The sequence below is a fragment of the Balearica regulorum genome, chromosome 4 (genome assembly GCF_011004875.1).
Source record: "Balearica regulorum gibbericeps isolate bBalReg1 chromosome 4, bBalReg1.pri, whole genome shotgun sequence".
In the NCBI taxonomy this organism is placed as follows: Eukaryota; Metazoa; Chordata; class Aves; order Gruiformes; family Gruidae; genus Balearica; species Balearica regulorum.
Window position 1 is genome coordinate 13,811,822 of NC_046187.1, and position 17,533 is coordinate 13,829,354.

Consider the following 17,533-nt stretch of genomic DNA (forward strand, 5'->3'; position numbering starts at 1 on the left):
AGTAAGAATTAAGTAGCATATGCATTCAGGTACTGTTTTCAACAGCAACCCATGCCATGAATACCTTTGTTTATGAAAAATACAAAACAAGATTTGCCTTTACTCTTCCCAGACTAAAACACTTTTTTGCTTCATAGTAAAAAATGTTGTATATGCTTCATTTTATAGCCCTCTTCTCCTTAAGGATGCTACACATTTATTTTCCTCTCATTAAACACCTAGGCTACACTCATCTCCAACCTAATTGCTGTCAATAGCAAGACCACCCTAGGTTCTGCAGCTGAAGCAGTACTGAACAAGAGACATATTAAATCTCCTGAGATGCATATCCACTCCTTTCTTCGTGCCATGTGCGTTCCCATGCAAGAAAAAAAGTTTCACTCAATTCCATCACAGAAGTCCTTCCAGACTGTATCATTCTCTCACTGCCAAACTGCTTTAATTAAGCCCTCCAATATTCACAGTAGCTACGCCTAAGACAGTGAATACAGCTTCAGTGTGGGCAAATCTCCTTTCGCTACGAAATCTGAAGTGCTTAAGGCTGGCTGTGCATTCTTGGTCATCACAGTGAGTTTTGTTGAACGAGCCATTCCAGAAGGGCATGGTTATACTTCCAAGTAACCCTAACTCTATATCAAAGTATTCTGTTAATAAACTACAGTGATCATCACTGTAGATGATCATAGATCAGTTACAACTACAGTTACAGCACACAGATCTTAGAATTACTTAGTAGAACAAAATGCCTTACAAATGTCTTTTATCATCCAAAAAGGCAAAACAATGCTCACCCAAAAAGCTGTCCTCAGATGCTGCCAGAAAGTATTCCGGACCAGTTTTTGCACAATAGTTAGGACACTGGGACATATAATGTAACTTGAAGGGTGGTGCAGTTGCACAATATTTCTGCAAGGAAAAGATGTTTACTTCAAACAATATTCACTCACATCTGTTGCTATAACAAAACCATATCAAGAGAGCTCAGAAATCTACTCATGCTAAAGATTATTATGGGCTGTCTTCTGGTTATAAGCAGAGTTGCAAATTATTTTTTTACTTGAAAATATTTTCTATCAGAGAAACTTATTACATCTTCAGAAACAGCCTATTAAGCAACTTCTTAAGTTACAGCTTTATTATAAGAGTACTGATGTCCTTGTGAAAAGAGGATAACAAATGCATGTCAAAAAATGTGTATTGATAGTTTGCATTTTTCTCATGCCCTATGATAACACTGTGTGGGATACTAGCACATATAAAGAGTATATAGATAACATTCTCAAACTTTCTCAGGACCTCAGGGAAATTTACACTGTTTTTTATTCTATATTCCAAAATGTATTACTGGAATTTTCAACTTTCACTATCTAAAAAAAACCATAATAGAGTCATGTTAGAGACAGTTTAGGTTGGAAAAGATCTTTAAGTTCATCAAGTCCAACCATTAATCCAGCACTGCCAAGCCCACCACTAAACCATATCCCTAAGCGTCACATCTGCACGTCTTTTAAATACCTCCAGGGACGGTGACTCAACCAGTTCCCTGGGCAGCCTGTTCCAATGCTTGACAATCCTTTCAGTGAAGAATTTTTTCCTAATATCCAATCTAAACCTCCCCTGGGACAACTTGAGGCCAGCTCCTCTCATCCTATGACTTGCTACTTGGGAAAAGAGATCAACAGCCACCTTGCTACAACCTCCTTTCAGGTGGCTGTAGACAGCAATAAGGTCTCTCCTCAGCCTCCTTTTCTCCAGGCTAAACAATTCCAGTTCCCTCAGCTGCTCCTCATAAGACTGGTGCTCTAGACTCTTCACCAGCGTTGTAGTCAATTTAAAGCTACTCTGAAATGGCTCTCAGTCAATCCAGCAAAATGAGCTCAACAGTAAAAATGTTGGCTATATCTAAAATGATTAAGAATTTTCCAACAGACATTCTTTGTGTAAAGGTAAAGCTACAAATTCAGACACAATTCAGTGTTTCCATGCAGTTTTTTTCAAAATTACTTCAATACTATCTGATATGTACCTTTAGCAATACTTCTACAATGAATTGTACAAACTCATTCTTGTTTTGCAAAAATAATGGTAAAACCCACCCTATGCTTGAGACTGCTTGTATTTTTCCTTAATGAAAAGACCTGAAAGTGTCTTTTACTTATTAAAGTCAGAGAGTGAAGTTATCCAAAATATATATAAGTGATTTTAGAATCCAGGGAATTTTTAAGCCCATTTTAACCCCATTTAACATAATCAAAACTTTCTCAGAATATATTCTAATGGGGAATGTTACTGTAAATCTTAGGTCAGAATTTCTATAACTTCACTGTAAGCATCCCAGCTGTTAGCAACTAAATACATTTCTGGGAAGAAAACCTACAACATCCTGTGTGAAGGTAGAGGGTTAAATAAAGAATAAAATAAAAAAATGATAAGCAAAGTAGATTAATTATATCTCAATTTGAACATGAGTCAGATGACTACACTTTATTATCTTGCATTTTGTATATTACTTTTTTGTCTATCACCTCCTTTATACTGTCCCTCCCTGCATTTCTTTCAGTTAGGGATCAGGCTTTTAAAGAAATCTTTAAAATGGATGGTTACACCTTCAGGCTTAGACGCTGTCTCCAGGACACAGATTTTAGGCTGTAGAGAATGGCAATATCCTGCTTAGCATAACAAGGAAGATGTAGAGCAGTGAGGTGACAATTCCTTGAGTTGAAAAGCAGAATTTACAGAAGGCTGTGCACCTCTGCTCTTCTGATGTCATCACCAGCCCTCAACTGCTGTGGACACCTTAAATTAAGACAGTTTGCAATTGCTGAATTATTGTTTTGTTCCCTTCTTTTCAGGAATTTGAAAGAACTTTATTAAAGCAAGAGGAAAAGAGAATGAGAGTTACTGAAATGAGGCACTATTAGCAACTCTTATGCTGTAAGGTTACACTTCAGCCCAAGATACAACTATCAGTTAAAAGGATACAACTACAGAAAATGGAAAACTCACTCATGGCCAGCCTCTTGATCCCAGGATCAAAAGAAGGGACAACTAGTATTTTCTTTAATTAAATCAATTCTTTTTTTCTTTGCTATTTAACCTCAAAGATATTTATAAAGGTCAAAATTAGTCATCTTCTTTGCATCTCTAATGAAATAAATACATCATTTCCCTACTTATTCTAATAGCCCTTCTTTGCAACATAGAATTGATAGATGTGTAACATTCTTTCTTAGGGATTCATGTAAACATACATGAAAGTCAATGTTAAAAGACACTCAACAGATAAATCAAATACTAGAAGTTCTTGCCAGCTGTACACGAACTATAATCAACTAACAAAGAACTACTGAGCATCTTTAACCCCTTGCTGTAGAAAATACCTAGATAGCTCTCCAGCCATCCAGCTAGATAAGAACCTAAAGGTAAACACTTTTTAACTTAAATTCAAATCCATTGTTTAGTTACAAAAAAAGGGCACTAAAATCTGTTTTAAACTAGCACCTAATTTAAAAGCTGGCATTTCTGACCCAGCAGTGCTACAAATGGCAATTTCACTTAGTGGATGGAGGAACTTCCCCATTTTCTAAGCTTAGGACTTGCTTCTGGATCAGAAGTCTCATAATACAGGGTAATAGTGTCTTCTAAGGATCCTTTCTGAGCCCACCTGGTTCTCAAGCAGGACACAGCTATTCTACTATAGCTTGTATCTTGGGAGGGAATCCCAAGGAAACTGCACCTAAATTTCATCTCATTTCTTCTTGTCTTTGCAACTTCTCTACTCTTTCTCCACAAATACTCTCTGCAAATCACTGCAGAGAGATCTGATGAGCATAAGTGGGTTATGTGCATATGACATCTGCTGGCTAGCCAGCTAAAAGGCTACCTCCCTTTGCTATCCCCTCTCATGCCCCTACAAAATGGCAAGGCAAACTAGGTATGCAAATTGCACACAACTTTGATCACACCGGCAGTACAAGCACTCTATTTATAGAGATTTTCTTTACCTGTCTGCAACAGACCCACCACAAGCTGACACCATCAGCCAAGTGTGTGGCAGCTCTTTGAAAACACATTTAGAAAGGGGAAAAAAAAAAAAAATAAAAAAATCTGGAGCAGATATTCATGGAGGACTCCACACTGGAGCAGTTGTATGTGTCCTGAAGGAACTGTGGCCCATGGAGAGCCCATGCTGGAGCAGGTTTTTCCTGAAGGACTGCAGCCCATGGAAAGAGTCCATGCCAGAGCAGGGGAACAGTGTGAGAGAGAAGGAACAGCAGAGAAGAAACCACTATGTACTGGCAATCTACCCCTCCAATACCTTCCCTGCTGCTACTCAGGGGTGGGTGTAGAGGAGTCCAGAGTGATGGAATGAAGTTGACCATGATAAAGGGGTGAGAAAAGGTGTTTTAAAGTTTGTATTTGGTTCTAACACCCGAATTATCTTAATTGGCAATAAATTAGATTAGTTTTCCCCAATTTGAGTCTGTTTTGCCCTCTACAGTAATTGGTAAGCAATCTGCCTATTTTTATCTTGACCCACAAGGTTTCCCATCCTATTTTCTGTCCCTGCCCTGCTGAGGAGGGGGAATGAGTGAGAAGATGGCTGAGTTCGGCTCTTAGCTTAGGTTAACCCACCATACCCATGCTGTGCACTTTCAGTATAGAACTGTTGCCAGTAGGTATCTGAGCTCAGAGGCGTGCAAATTACAGAGATCCCTAATCATACTTCACTGCACATAAATGACCTTTTAATTTATTATTCCATCCTTGACATCTCCTACTCAATATATTCAGTGCACTAAATACATTTGGGAGTTGCAGCGGATTAAAGATTAACTGTGACAAACTGAACTTTTCAATCAAGTAACCAAGGGAAAAATACCAATTAAGCAATGCTGCAGTTCCATGCGGACAAAGCATGCATTCAAATAGCAATCCAAACTACATGGGCAGAAGTAATTTGTAGGCTCTACTACTAGGTTAACAAACTGAATATGGATTCCTCTGTGCCCCCCATTTCCTTGTGCATGCAGTCCCAAAGAGGTTTTCTTACCATAGCCAGAGAACCAGGGTTAATGAACAAATGAGTGCAGATCTGTCCTCCCTACAGAGCCACCACACTACCACAGAAGAAAACACAAATGAGTTATGACTGTGAATGTCCTCTGACTATCAAAAGAAAATCTACTCTGAAAGATTAGTCTGTTCTAGCTCCCAACAGTATTTGAAGCTTAAGCAATTGCACATTAGAGTTTAATATTTTACTAGAACAGTTAAAAAAAAACCCCAACAGTGCAATACTGTGCCACATTCTGGCCCTTTACATGCACGAGGAATTCCCAAATAACTTCTAGGATATTAAAGGGGATAGGCCAAATTAACAGCAGCAGTAAATAGAATCACAGTCTAGCTCAGTGAACTAATATAGTCTCTTCTTCTAAGTGTTCAAGTGATACCGAGTTTATTAACAAAATCTTCTTGCAACACATGCAGTTGTGTGACATCTTTCATGGAATAAGTAGCAGATGATAAATTATAACTATTAGCCTAAATCACAACAGTATCTCTCTGTAAGGCTGAGGCATCCATAATACAATTATTAGACTATCTGTATTTAAAAAAAAAAAAAAGTAGCATTAGCAAAAATAAAAACAAACAAGAAGGCATGTCTGGGTTCCTGATCTAGGAATAGGATGGACTGAAGAAACAAGCAATAAAAATCTATCTTTCAAAAGTGTTGTTTCTAGTGATCTTGCAAAATACCCAGCTCATAAGTGCCACATTGATTTGGAGGGAACTGTCAGAAGGGGGGAAAATAGATGAGCATGGGCAAAAATCTCTGTGGAACGATTATGTATAAATAGAGATCAAATGGGATAGTCTTGCAGCTTCTTCTTTTCTAATCTTAAAGAATTACTATCTAAATTTGGCTAGACCTCAGGAGTACAAACTTTAAAAAAATTAATTCCAATAACAATCCTTAGTCCTTAAAATATCCTCTGAATATCAGGGCACATGCCATACTTGTGTATGAAAACAGATTCTTGCAAGTGGACAAACATTCATGGGAAATAAACAAAAAAAAAAATCCTACATGTTGAGGCCCCGAAGCATCCCAAATATCTAAATTATGACCACAGAAGCCAAACACAAAATTTGTATCAAATTATCTCTGTATTTGTATTGAAAAATTATTTCTGAGGATTTAAAAGTCTTGGAAAAAATTCATTAGGAATCAGTTTTAACCACATATGTAACAGGGGTAATATCAGCCAGATAACGGCTTGATTGTGAACAGTGACTAATACTTCCCCAGAATATTGTATTTTATAAACAAGAACTCTTCATACGCAGATCTACTGAGTCCTCTCTCGTGCAAAAGGGTCAAATTCTGCATTAGAGTGACGTTGACAGGCATTTACACCAACGGAGCCAAGACTAAATTTCAGCTCGGTAACTTATCAGTCAAGTATAAAGGCCTATTTTATGCTGAATAGAATTTTATATGAAAATTTATTTACAACTTAAAATCAATGTTAATGCCTATCAAACAAATGTTTAATGTTAGTTCTGTTGTAACACATGATGAAAAAAAGGCTGGAAGATGCATTATTTTTATGCAATATGCTTAGTGTCTTTTCACAAATGACCCACCTCAAATACATGTTTAAATCTAGGGTAGCTCAAGACTGCAAGACCTCCCACTTGCTTCTCTCTCACGGCTGTGTACCAAACCAGAAAAAATAGTATTACCAGCAAATGCTGCACCCATGCTATGGCAAAGATTTCATCAAAAGGGAGAGTTTAAGATGATCTGTCAGAGAAGACAGACATTTTTTACCAGATCACAGGACAGAGATGAAAAGGCTCACAACCCATGTGTTTAGGTTAACTTCATACTCTAAGCCCAAGCTAAACAGACAAATTTGCTAGACTTCTCTTCCGGGAAAGAGACCAAACAGAGAAATCAGCAGTCAACAAAGGAAAACCACTCCGCTCATCCTCACCCCCAATCTGGAATCATCAGTTGCTGTAAATATACAAAACAGGTGTGTAAAAGAGAAGTAGCTACCACGTGCTATCCTTCTAAAATAGATTTTGGGGATATAATCAGTGTTTCATATTTTCCTATGCTTCATGCATCAGCAGGTGCCCTATGAAAACTGTAGCATGCTTGCATTTGCCACTCTCTTTTACTAACAAAGCTTTACTTCCTTTTCCAGTTCAGTTCCTGAACCTGACTCAAGCCTATGATTTATGTCAGATTGAATAAAATCTGTTTTTTAAAAACTAAACAAAACACCTTTTGGGGGGGGCTAAGGAACGTTTGTGCTTTTGTCACAGACTAACTGATTTTGTACTTTGAATTGTGGGTTAGGACACTGTCTCTTCAGTACTGTTAAGTTTTTCTTGGAAAAAGATGTGGCGTTGGGATATTTATGGGCTATAGCTTCCCAGAGATAGGAAATCTACAGGGCAGGCACTGCAGAACAACACATATTATTAAGCAGAAGTGGTATAACTGAAATTAAATTAAGTGTTGAAGTAATACTTAGAACTTGTGCCAGAGTGGCAAGCACCAAATATTGTGGCAAACCGTTTTCAGAGGTATTGGTGTATCTTTGCTCACAGAAAATTAGACTAAAAGATAAATTATCAGTCAGCAGTAATAGCTATTTTTCTTTTAAATTCTCTGCTTTGCTGTCTCATAACATTTTTATGATTTATAACCATAGTCCTGTTTATTGCCCAATCCTCTATCCAGAAATACACTACAGAGTGTTACCCTCTCTGTTGCACTTGGCTACAGACTTACTACAGCAGTTCATGAATAATTCTAGAGCAAGAGATTTTGATAATGAAGTGATCCTCAACATGTATTTTTCCGAGCACAGTTTGACTTCCTAATGATGCAGCTGTTCTGCAAATCACACCACCACATGTAAGATCTATATGTATTTGAAGAAATTTCTGAAAAGAGAAGTGGGAAACTTAATGGCGCATTCATCACCAATAGGTCTCTCTTATCCCAGAGACGGCGCTGGCAGTTCCATAATTACATACACTTGAAAATCCATTTTACATACATACAGCAATAATTCAATTAGTTAGCAAATGAAAATCAAGAGCTTTTCCAGCACAAAGTTACATTTTCCTTAATATGATTTTCTCAAAGACATCTGCTCTGTCTTTCAAAGCTTATCAGACTATACTTTTTCCAACAACACCTAGACCTAGGATAGGAGTCCCAAACAAGAATTGTCACTTTCTGAAGTAGAACTTTGTCTTGAACTTCCCACATAATCTTTGCCTGATGAGTAAACTTAGCACTTGTTTTGGATTTCAACAAAGGGATCAAAATTCTCCTTGAACTTACAGCTATAAATCAAAGATTGAAAACAACCCTTGTGTTTCAGTGCTCACACACTTCATCCTTTCCTATTACCCCATTTTTAGCATATGTTTCAGATACTCTGTAATGGATGATGAATTCCCACAGGTGTATGTAGTGCTGTACTTAGAAGTATAGTTAAGCTTCATTACTAGACTGGATTTCTGCTGGATCAAAGTTCTAATGAAAACTCATTTAAGATAATAAAGAAATTTATACTTATATTTTTCTAGCAATTTTAAATTGAAGTTAATAAAAATACAGATTATTTTTCTTTTTCGGTTGTATTGGGCAGGCCATTTAGTTGCAATAGTTCTTTAGCAACATACAAGCCTTAAGCTCTGCAGGAAGCCCCATAGTTGAGACTTTTTTTTTCTTTGCCTGTAGAGAAGCATATAAAGATATTATCTATCTAATGAAGTTCACAAAGGAGGCAGATAACTATCATGGAACTGGACAGGAAAGATTTACATCTTCAGTAAAGAGTTTGAAAATGCCATGAAACATTTATCTGTTAGCCTTCAAGCATAACAAACATTTGTCTTTGAATTCCATTTAGGTAAAGGCTTCATCTTCATAAACTCCATTTTAGGAATCACAGAATGGCTGCTGTTGAAGGGACCTCTAGAGGCCATCTGGTCCAACCTCACTGCTCAGAGTCGTCTAGAAGAGATTGGCCATGACCATGTCCAGTTGGCTTTTGAAGACCAGTTTTCTTTAACTGTAGCTAAGAAACAATTAGAGCTGCTGGTTGATGGTGTCCTGGTTTTGTTCTATGGTGATCACCAAGAAATTATTCTCTTCACACAGGACAGGAAAACAAATAGTTATACTTTGTGTAAAATTTGTCCTGATTCCTACAGCATCCTGGAAACAGCATTCTGACTTACTGTGGTCTTTTAACTTAGCCCGCTAAGAACACTATGCCAACATTACTATGACTGTGGACATGCTAGTGTGTATATGTGTGTGTGATATGGGTTCTTAATCTTAAGAAATGGTTTTAAAGATAACTAGTTTTTTTATATCATATTCTATGCATTTTAACTAGATTGCACATCTGCTTGATGGTCAATAAAAGCTGGTATAAAGAATTTCAGAGTTTAATGGTCACACCTGGATTAATATTTTGATGGAAGACTGCAACATTTTAAATGTAAGGGTAGATTAGAAATTCTCCATTTAATAGCTTAGCATACTCTTTCCAGATTCAGCCAAAACCCCTTGACTCTCTTAGGTACTTAACAACAATATGGACAATTAAGCAAAATGGAATAGTACAGAGAAAATAGCTCACTGTGCATTAAAATACAGCATAGGAATCAAAGACAGATTGATCTATAATTTCAAGATGGTTCATTATTAGAATGTAACCAACAAACAGTTGATACTTTATATCTGATAATGGAATGTTTCACCTTGGCATATGTTCCTCTAGCTAGGCACTGGAGTTTCCTTTGGGATCACACCTAAGGCCACTCCCTTTATTCAAGTACTTTCCTTTGAACAAGCTGTACTTCAAAATATTTGAGCACATTTCATCATAAGATTACTTTCCAGTCACACCCCAATAAAAAAATACTTATTGTTCAGCCAACACTCAGCAAACAAGAAAAACCCTTACTCTTGGCTAAGGTCTGATTTAAACAATGTGGATGGAATGGGCAGCTCTGTGTAGCATTACAGTATTTTTTCCAAGATCCCTATTCAGAATTTCAGCATTAAAAGAAAGTAATCTAGTTACTTTCACTATGAGTATAATTATTTTCTAGCCTGAAGTCAGTTTGTAACTCCTTTTCTCCTATCAGAATGTTTCCTATAGTAGGAAAGAAGTTGGTGGTGTGTTTTAAGTATCATACACATTAAGAACATGAAGATTCCCCACTTAAACTATTGGACTACCTTACAGCAGGGAAGACTCAAAGCTACATAGGTATGAAAGCAAAACTGAATGTTGCTGTCCTGAGGCAGAAACAGGATTGTATTTTTCAGCGGTTGAAGAGATGGCATGGGGAGCTGGGGGAGAGAAAAGGCTGGGAGAAGTCAAAAGACGATTAAGAGGGTACTCAGATTTAACTGAGGAGGCCTGGGAGCAAGCAGTCAGATATGGGGAAAGGCTATATGTAAAAATGGAGGCTTAGGTCTTGTGCCTGAGGGATACTTTGAAAGGTGCTGAGAGGGACTGGGATCTTTCCTTTCCCCCTTCTTCAGCCTGCCCCTCTTCTGGCATGTGTTTCTCTCCACTCTATCTCATCCCATACCCCCCAACCCATCCAATATATAGAACTCCACCCTCCTTGCCACCTCCAAAGGCATCTTCTTACCTTAACATCCATCTCCCATTCCCTAACTCAGATAAACTAGTCTTCCTTCCCAGTAGCTTCCCTAACAAAGGAAGAGCAAAGACAATCTCTTTATAATATGGGTTGAAGACAAGACAGGACCAGAAGCAGAACCCAAAGGATCTGAGGATCCCAGAGAATGAAGCTTTCTGACCCTTTTCTGGGCAGCCTGAGGCAGATGTGATGGTAGGGACAATGTCTGGGGCTACTTACATGGCCTGCTGTTCTCTTCCTCATCCTCACATAAGCTGACCCCATCTAGCAGCAGCAGACGGGGTAAGGATGGATTGTTCAGACTACAGCAGTCCATCTTTGCAACCTCAGACACAAACTAAACATGCAGTTTGCAGCACTCTATAGGCTCACATTGTAGAAAAATTATGATATATCCCTGCTTGGGCAAGCTGTACATATATACAAGATGATGTTTTCATCCTGAAATACTGCTAACTGTCCTCATTTTATCTTGGAAGAGGCTGACTGTTGAAAAGTAGTAGTGCATGGAAATTTGATAGCAGCTGTATCACATTTCAGGACTTGAAGGGAAGCATGCATACAAGTGCTGTTTTTACTATTCTTAAGGCTTCAAGTCCTCTGTTACTCACTTTGCTTTGATAGCCATCAAGGATCTCTGCCCTGGATTTTCGTGGCTATTCCCTTTCATAGCTGGGTGTGTGGCTGAACCTGAAGTCAGAGTTGCAAAGAGCGCCAGGTGAATTCAATCTCTGGGTCAGTTTTTGCCCTGTTCCTGTCTTCCTACCTAGGGAATCAGCTGATTCACCCCAAACTAGAGCTAGAGAGGGGGCTAACATGCAAATAGCAGAAATGGCAAAGAGGTGGTGACCTGAGACACAAGTCTACATGACAGCAGGAGTGTTGCCTCAACGTAACTGCCAAGTCCCTTTCCTGCAAATTGTATCACTGCACTTTTTCTTTTTTCTCTAGTGACTACATCATTCACGTCAGCAAGGATGTTTCTGTATTGCACTGAACAGGCTTTCCAAAGCTAAGTTTGGGTGTTTTCCTTTCTCACTCCCAAACACTTGACAATATCAAACTTCTTTCTTAGTATTTTGAAAATACTCTGTAAGTGGCTGCTAAAGCACCTCCTAGTATGTGAGGAAAGCGTCAGATTCCTGTTAGTGCAATTTCAGATTTCTTCGGTTTGCTATTTAATTAGGATAAAGATTACTGCAACGTAGCAAGACAATTAACAGAGAACCGGGAGAAGCTGGTTTCAGGAGGATGTGTAGGTTTAACGCTTTTGCTCCTCATTCTCTCAGAAACAGACCTTGTTTCCCATTTGTTCAGCTGTGGGTCCTCCTGTCTCTAGCACTTACAGCTCTGCTTCATAACATGCCATTCTCCAGTATGTCCAAGTACAGTTTCAGGACAGGCAAAGAAAGATCTCATCAAATCTGAAGCAGGAGTAATCAGGCTGTCTAACTTCGAAGGTCCTGCAAATTCTCAATATTCAGCACTGAATATAATGCTTCACTGAAGAGGAAAAAAAAGACAGTGAGGAGAAAGAAATTATTCTTTTTGTGGGGGAATGAGAGACATAATTAACAGTAATGCCTCCGTGTTGGGTTTGCATGGCAAGGTTTTGGTAGCGGGGGGGTGTGTGTGTGTGTGTCTGCAGGGGTGGCTTCTGTGAGAAGCTGCTAGAAGCTTCCCCTGTGTCTGACAGAGCCAATGCCAGCCGGCTACAAGACGGACCCGCCGCTGGCCAAGGCCAAGCCAATCAGCACCTCTGTGATAACATATTTAAAAAGGAAAAAAACCAATCTAGAGAGAGCTTTTGCAGCCGGAAAGAGGAGTGAGAAGATGTAAGAACATCTGCAGACACCAAGGTCAGTGAAGAAGGAGGGGCAGGAGGTGCTCCAGGTGCTGGAGCAGAGATCCCCCTGCAGCCCGTGGTGAAGACCATGGTGAAGCAGGCTGTCCCCCTGCAGCCCATGGAGGGAGGATGAGGGGGTGTAAAGATTCCACCTGCAGCCTGTGGAAGACCCCACGCCGGAGCAGGTGGAGGCACCTGAAGGAGGCTGTGACCCCATGGGAAGCCCGCACTGGAGCAAGCTCCTGGCAGGACCTGTGGATGCGTGGAGAGAGGAGCCCACGCCAGAGCAGGTTTGCTGACAGGACTTGTGACCCTGTGGGGGACCCACGCTGGAGCAGTCTGTTCCTGAAGGTCTGCACCCCATGGGAGAGACCCACGCTGGAGCAGTTCGTGAAGGACTGTAGCCTGTGGGAGAGACTCACGTTGGAGCAGTTCGTGAAGGACTGGTCTCCCATGAGAGGGGACTCCATGCTGGAGCAGGGGAATGATGAGAGGAGTCCTCCCCCCTGAGGATGAAGAAGCGGCAGAAACAACGTGTGATGAAGTGACCTTCCCCATCCCCCTGTGCTGCTGGGGCGGGGCAGAGGTTGAAGCCGGGAGTGAAGTTTGAGCCTGGGAAGATGGGAGGGGTGGGGGGAGGTGTTTTAAGATTTGATTTTATTTCTCATTCTTCTACTCTGTTTTGCTTAGTAATAAATAAGATGAATTCCCTCTCTAAGTTCAGTCTGTTTTGCTCATGATGATAATTAGTGAGTGATCTCTCCCTGTCCTTATCTTGACCCATAAGCTTTTCGTTATACTTTTTCTCCCCTGTCTAGTGAAGGAGGGGAGTGATAGAGCAGCTCTGATGGGCACCTGGCCCCCAGCCAAGGTCAACCCACCACAGCCTCTACAGTACTTTAATATTTAAAATGCTATATACTTTATGCATTTATGAGGTTGATTAAAAAAAATCACAAGCACAAGAACAAGTAATGGGAATGTGGTTTGCAGACTAATCTTAAAACTTGGGAGTCAAACTCTGAATGTCTACAAATCATGGTCTGAGTCTTGATTTCATCTCAGTCTCCTATGAACTTCCTCACCACTGTACCAACAAGACTATTTGAATATGGAAATATACTCATATTTAATAATGATTACATAGTAGTTATTGTTATTGTGGCTGCTCTTACTGCTATAATTATGCAAGCATGTTCATGAATTTAGAATTCACAATTTATAGTTATGATATATCTATTTTGAGGTAGTAGGCTTATTTCAAACATATTTGTGTCCAGGCTTCCACAATAATCTTCTAAACTTCAGTATCTGTAGAAGTCATGGTTCATTACCTGGTCTGCTAATGCCCACAACTCATTTTCCTCACCTAAGGGATATAAATGTTAGATATTACTCTCCTCTATTTTAAGACTGAACTACCTGCGATACAGCCACATCAATTATAAATAGTAAATAGCCTTTCAAAGGTCTAAAATTTTGCTTTACCAGGGAACTCCCCTTTCAGAAGAAAGAATAGGGCTTCTTGTTGCTGTGAGTTCTCATATTATGGCTATGGCTGTGATAATTTTGAGTCTTGGTGATGTTATTTTATGAATTGTGACAGAACTGATTGCAAGAAGAAGGAAATATGATGGAATCATAATGATGTTACTTATTTGTATTGAGATAGCACTAGGAAGGCAACCAAAAAATAGAGGCACGTTATACTATGCATTGTACAAACACAACGTAGTAGACAGTGACTGCCCTGAAGAGATTACAGTTTCAGTAATTTACAAAGATTAGAGAGTAATTGATATTGAGTATTATGATTCTCTTCCTGGATTTATTGATACAGGATGACTGTATATCTCACCTAACTTATTTTAATTGATGAAGAAATACTTCAAATCACTAATGCAAAGGAAGGCATTTTTGGTAATCCAACAAAGCCTAAACTTCAAACCCCAGTCAACACCTATTTGGAAAAATGCTGTTTCTCATACAGAACAGTTACTGTATCTTCCAGCTTCTATTCAGTGGTGAATACCCTGGTGCTGTGCTTAAAATAACTTGTTTAACACCATCAGTAACATTTTATGCTTACATGTTTAGCAGACTAGAAGAGGCCCAACACACATCCCTGTCCTAAAGAGAGGCAAAATCAAGCTAAAAGGAACATTGCTAGTCTTAGCAAACCACTTACATCTGTAAAAAGTTTTCTGTCCCTTTTCTGTTAACCTTAGTATTATAAACAGCACTGCTAGTACAATAAAGGTCATGTTTTGTTTGAAATGCAAATAGAGAAAAGTCAGGTATTTTCTGTACAAGGAGTTTAATCAATGTCTCTAGTGTAAATGAAAACAGCCAATACTGAAGCTCCAGTGAGATTAAAACGCTGTTAAGCTTCTTGAAGATCACAATTACCCATTTCATACCTCAGTGTTTTCCTCATGAACAAAAAGCAAGCAACAACGTGAGCAGTTGGGCCTGCACATACGACTTTATGGTCAGTGGGAACTTTGCCACTGATGTTAGTGAGCCCAACAGGAACAAATCCAACGCACACATGCTTTCTGATGCTTTTCACTCCTCACCACTGGATCTGCTGGTATCTACTTAAACGCTGTACAAACCTGAAACATTGATTTCCCTCAGTTCCTAAGTCAGCATCCGTAACAACTTAATTACAAACTTACTCTCTGAGGAGTTTTCCATTGGTGGTGATATTCTCCCACTGTTATTCCTCTTCTCACTTCTTGAACTGAATAGTGACATCAACAATTCAGTAGTTACTGTAGAAACCTGAAGAAATAACTTCCAGAATTTTTAAAATAGAATTTTCTGTCAATTTCATCATTCTCTATTAAATCAAATTTAATTTGCTACAGATGTTGTTTTATCTCAGATTGTCCAAGTCTTTACTGAGGAATAAGGCTCTCTTCCTCTGGGAGTTGAATTATCTGCTTCTGTTACCTACACACAGCTTAGTCACCATGTAAGGGTAACAGTTACCAATATACCTACCTCAGTCTGCTGCACTACGCAGCTTGTGAAACAAGCGAAAGATGAAAACTTTGCAATTTGTACTGGTTTTATCTCTCAATCTCAATTGCCACCTTTATTTTAAAATATGTTTGACTATTTTACTCATATTAAATCATCATCATATCAAAGGCATCAAATTCAAAAGAGCAATGAGGCTACGAATAAGCTGCATTGATTTGCTTTTCATGTGCCTACAGCTGAATTCTTTAGAAGGTCCCAATTTCATGGTCAGGCTTAGCCTCTGCCCTCATTTATGTCATCAAACACTACAGGGTCAAATCCAACATAAAATCTTTATTCTATGCTTTTTGAAAAAGCAACATGTGAGAAAATTAGGGGATGGTTTAACTTAAGTTTAAGCTAAGATTTCTCAGCAACACAAACTGGGAGAAAGTTATATAGTGAAAAGCAAAAATCAAATTATCAAACAAAACATGTTATACTCATCTGATATGGAATGTTCTCATCTGAGCAAAAAGCTACCATGATTTTCAATACAGTCACATTTTGAAGAAAAGCAACCAATTTTTTAAAATTGGAATATAAGGGAAAACCCACAACATCTTTCTTCCCCACTGTCAAATGTGTTAATTAAAGTTTTAGAACAAATTCTAAAAGAACAATCTTGCAAAAAAATATTTGTTATTATCTGGAAATCCTATGAAATAGTGTTGAACTGTACAGAAATTTTTTGGTATGCGTTAGTTGTTGTAGCAGAAGTGTTACTTTTCTTCTGTTACTAAGAACTCAAATCAATTAATGAAAGTGTACTGTCTTGTATGTTTCAAAGACTATACTTAATAAATACTCTTCTGTAATCCAGAAAATCCAAATATATGTTTTCAGAGAAATTAGTTCCTATGTCATGTCATGGTTTGGGTTTTTGTTAGTAGTTTGTAAAGAATGTAGTTTTAAAAAGTAGTTTATAAAGTATATTACTTGTGTGTGTCTGTGGCACTACATACATATTATAATGTGCACAAAAACATGCACACTGTAATATATAGTTTTGTGTCTATACATGTAATGCATACATAATAGTGTGGACAGATAGACAGCAAAACATGTTAATCAGTGCAATGTTTTGAGCATTAAGCCTGAATGTTTCTTCTAAAAATACAAAACCACAGACAAAAGTCTAAAATAAGCAAGAAGACCTGGGTATGGTTTTCATAGCAAGAACACAGAAAAAATAGTCCACTATTATTTTTAGAAAGCTTAAGTGACTGAGCCAATGTGAAAGAGCTACTCTTAGTAACCCTTAACCCACTTAATCTAACAAAAAATATTTCTAATTACCCTAAGTTTATCTTACTGACCCTTGCAGGGCCTAACTTTAATCATAACGCTGTCTGTCCAGAGGGTCTTACCAGCCTTGGAAAAGTTTATCATAACACCACCAGGTTTAAGCAGAACCTGTTGATTCTTCCAGCCTCTCTCTGTTTCCAGTCAGTGTTTACCAGTACGTACTAGCATCAATGCTAATCTCAATCCTAATAGCATCCTTCACCTTATCAAAAACCCCTTTGGGATCCACATCTACACCTAACTAAGCCTATGTCAGGTCAGCTGTGAATTTAGCCTAGCAGCTTCTTCTGGACCATAAGTTTACCTTTGCCTTTCTTTGAGTCTTACCCCTAAAGAGGAAGTACAAAAAAGGAGCAAAAAATATTCCTGTGGGATGAACCTAATTATGAAAGTGAGAAAGCTCATATTGGAGATAATGGATATTTTTTACTCAGCAGTATGTCAAGGCCCTTTTATCCCATGCCCTGTCTGTTAGGGAAAGAGACAAAGTATTTTAAGGGCAAAAACAGTCCTTTGAATAAAGTTAAAGGACCAGCAGAGTACCTTCTTGGGAATTTTGCCATTAAATTTTATCATGGCAAAAAAAGATTATGATTAAAAATTGGGTCATTGGTCAATCAA

The 17,533-nt window shown here is 38.5% G+C and overlaps 1 long non-coding RNA gene across 3 annotated transcripts in view; it reads right to left on the bottom strand.

Annotated features, from left to right (window-relative positions):
* Positions 1–17,533, bottom strand: part of LOC142601674 (uncharacterized) — a 79,061-nt gene that overhangs the window by 28,462 nt on the left and 33,066 nt on the right. For 2 of the 3 annotated variants that reach the window (XR_012835224.1, XR_012835223.1), the window contains exons 4-6: positions 15,256–15,361; positions 5,054–5,120; positions 792–906 (exon numbers count right to left, since the gene is read on the bottom strand). This is a non-coding gene — a long non-coding RNA (uncharacterized LOC142601674). The remainder of the gene's footprint in view (positions 1–791; positions 907–5,053; positions 5,121–15,255; positions 15,362–17,533) is intronic. The other variant, XR_012835225.1, reaches the window with a different exon arrangement.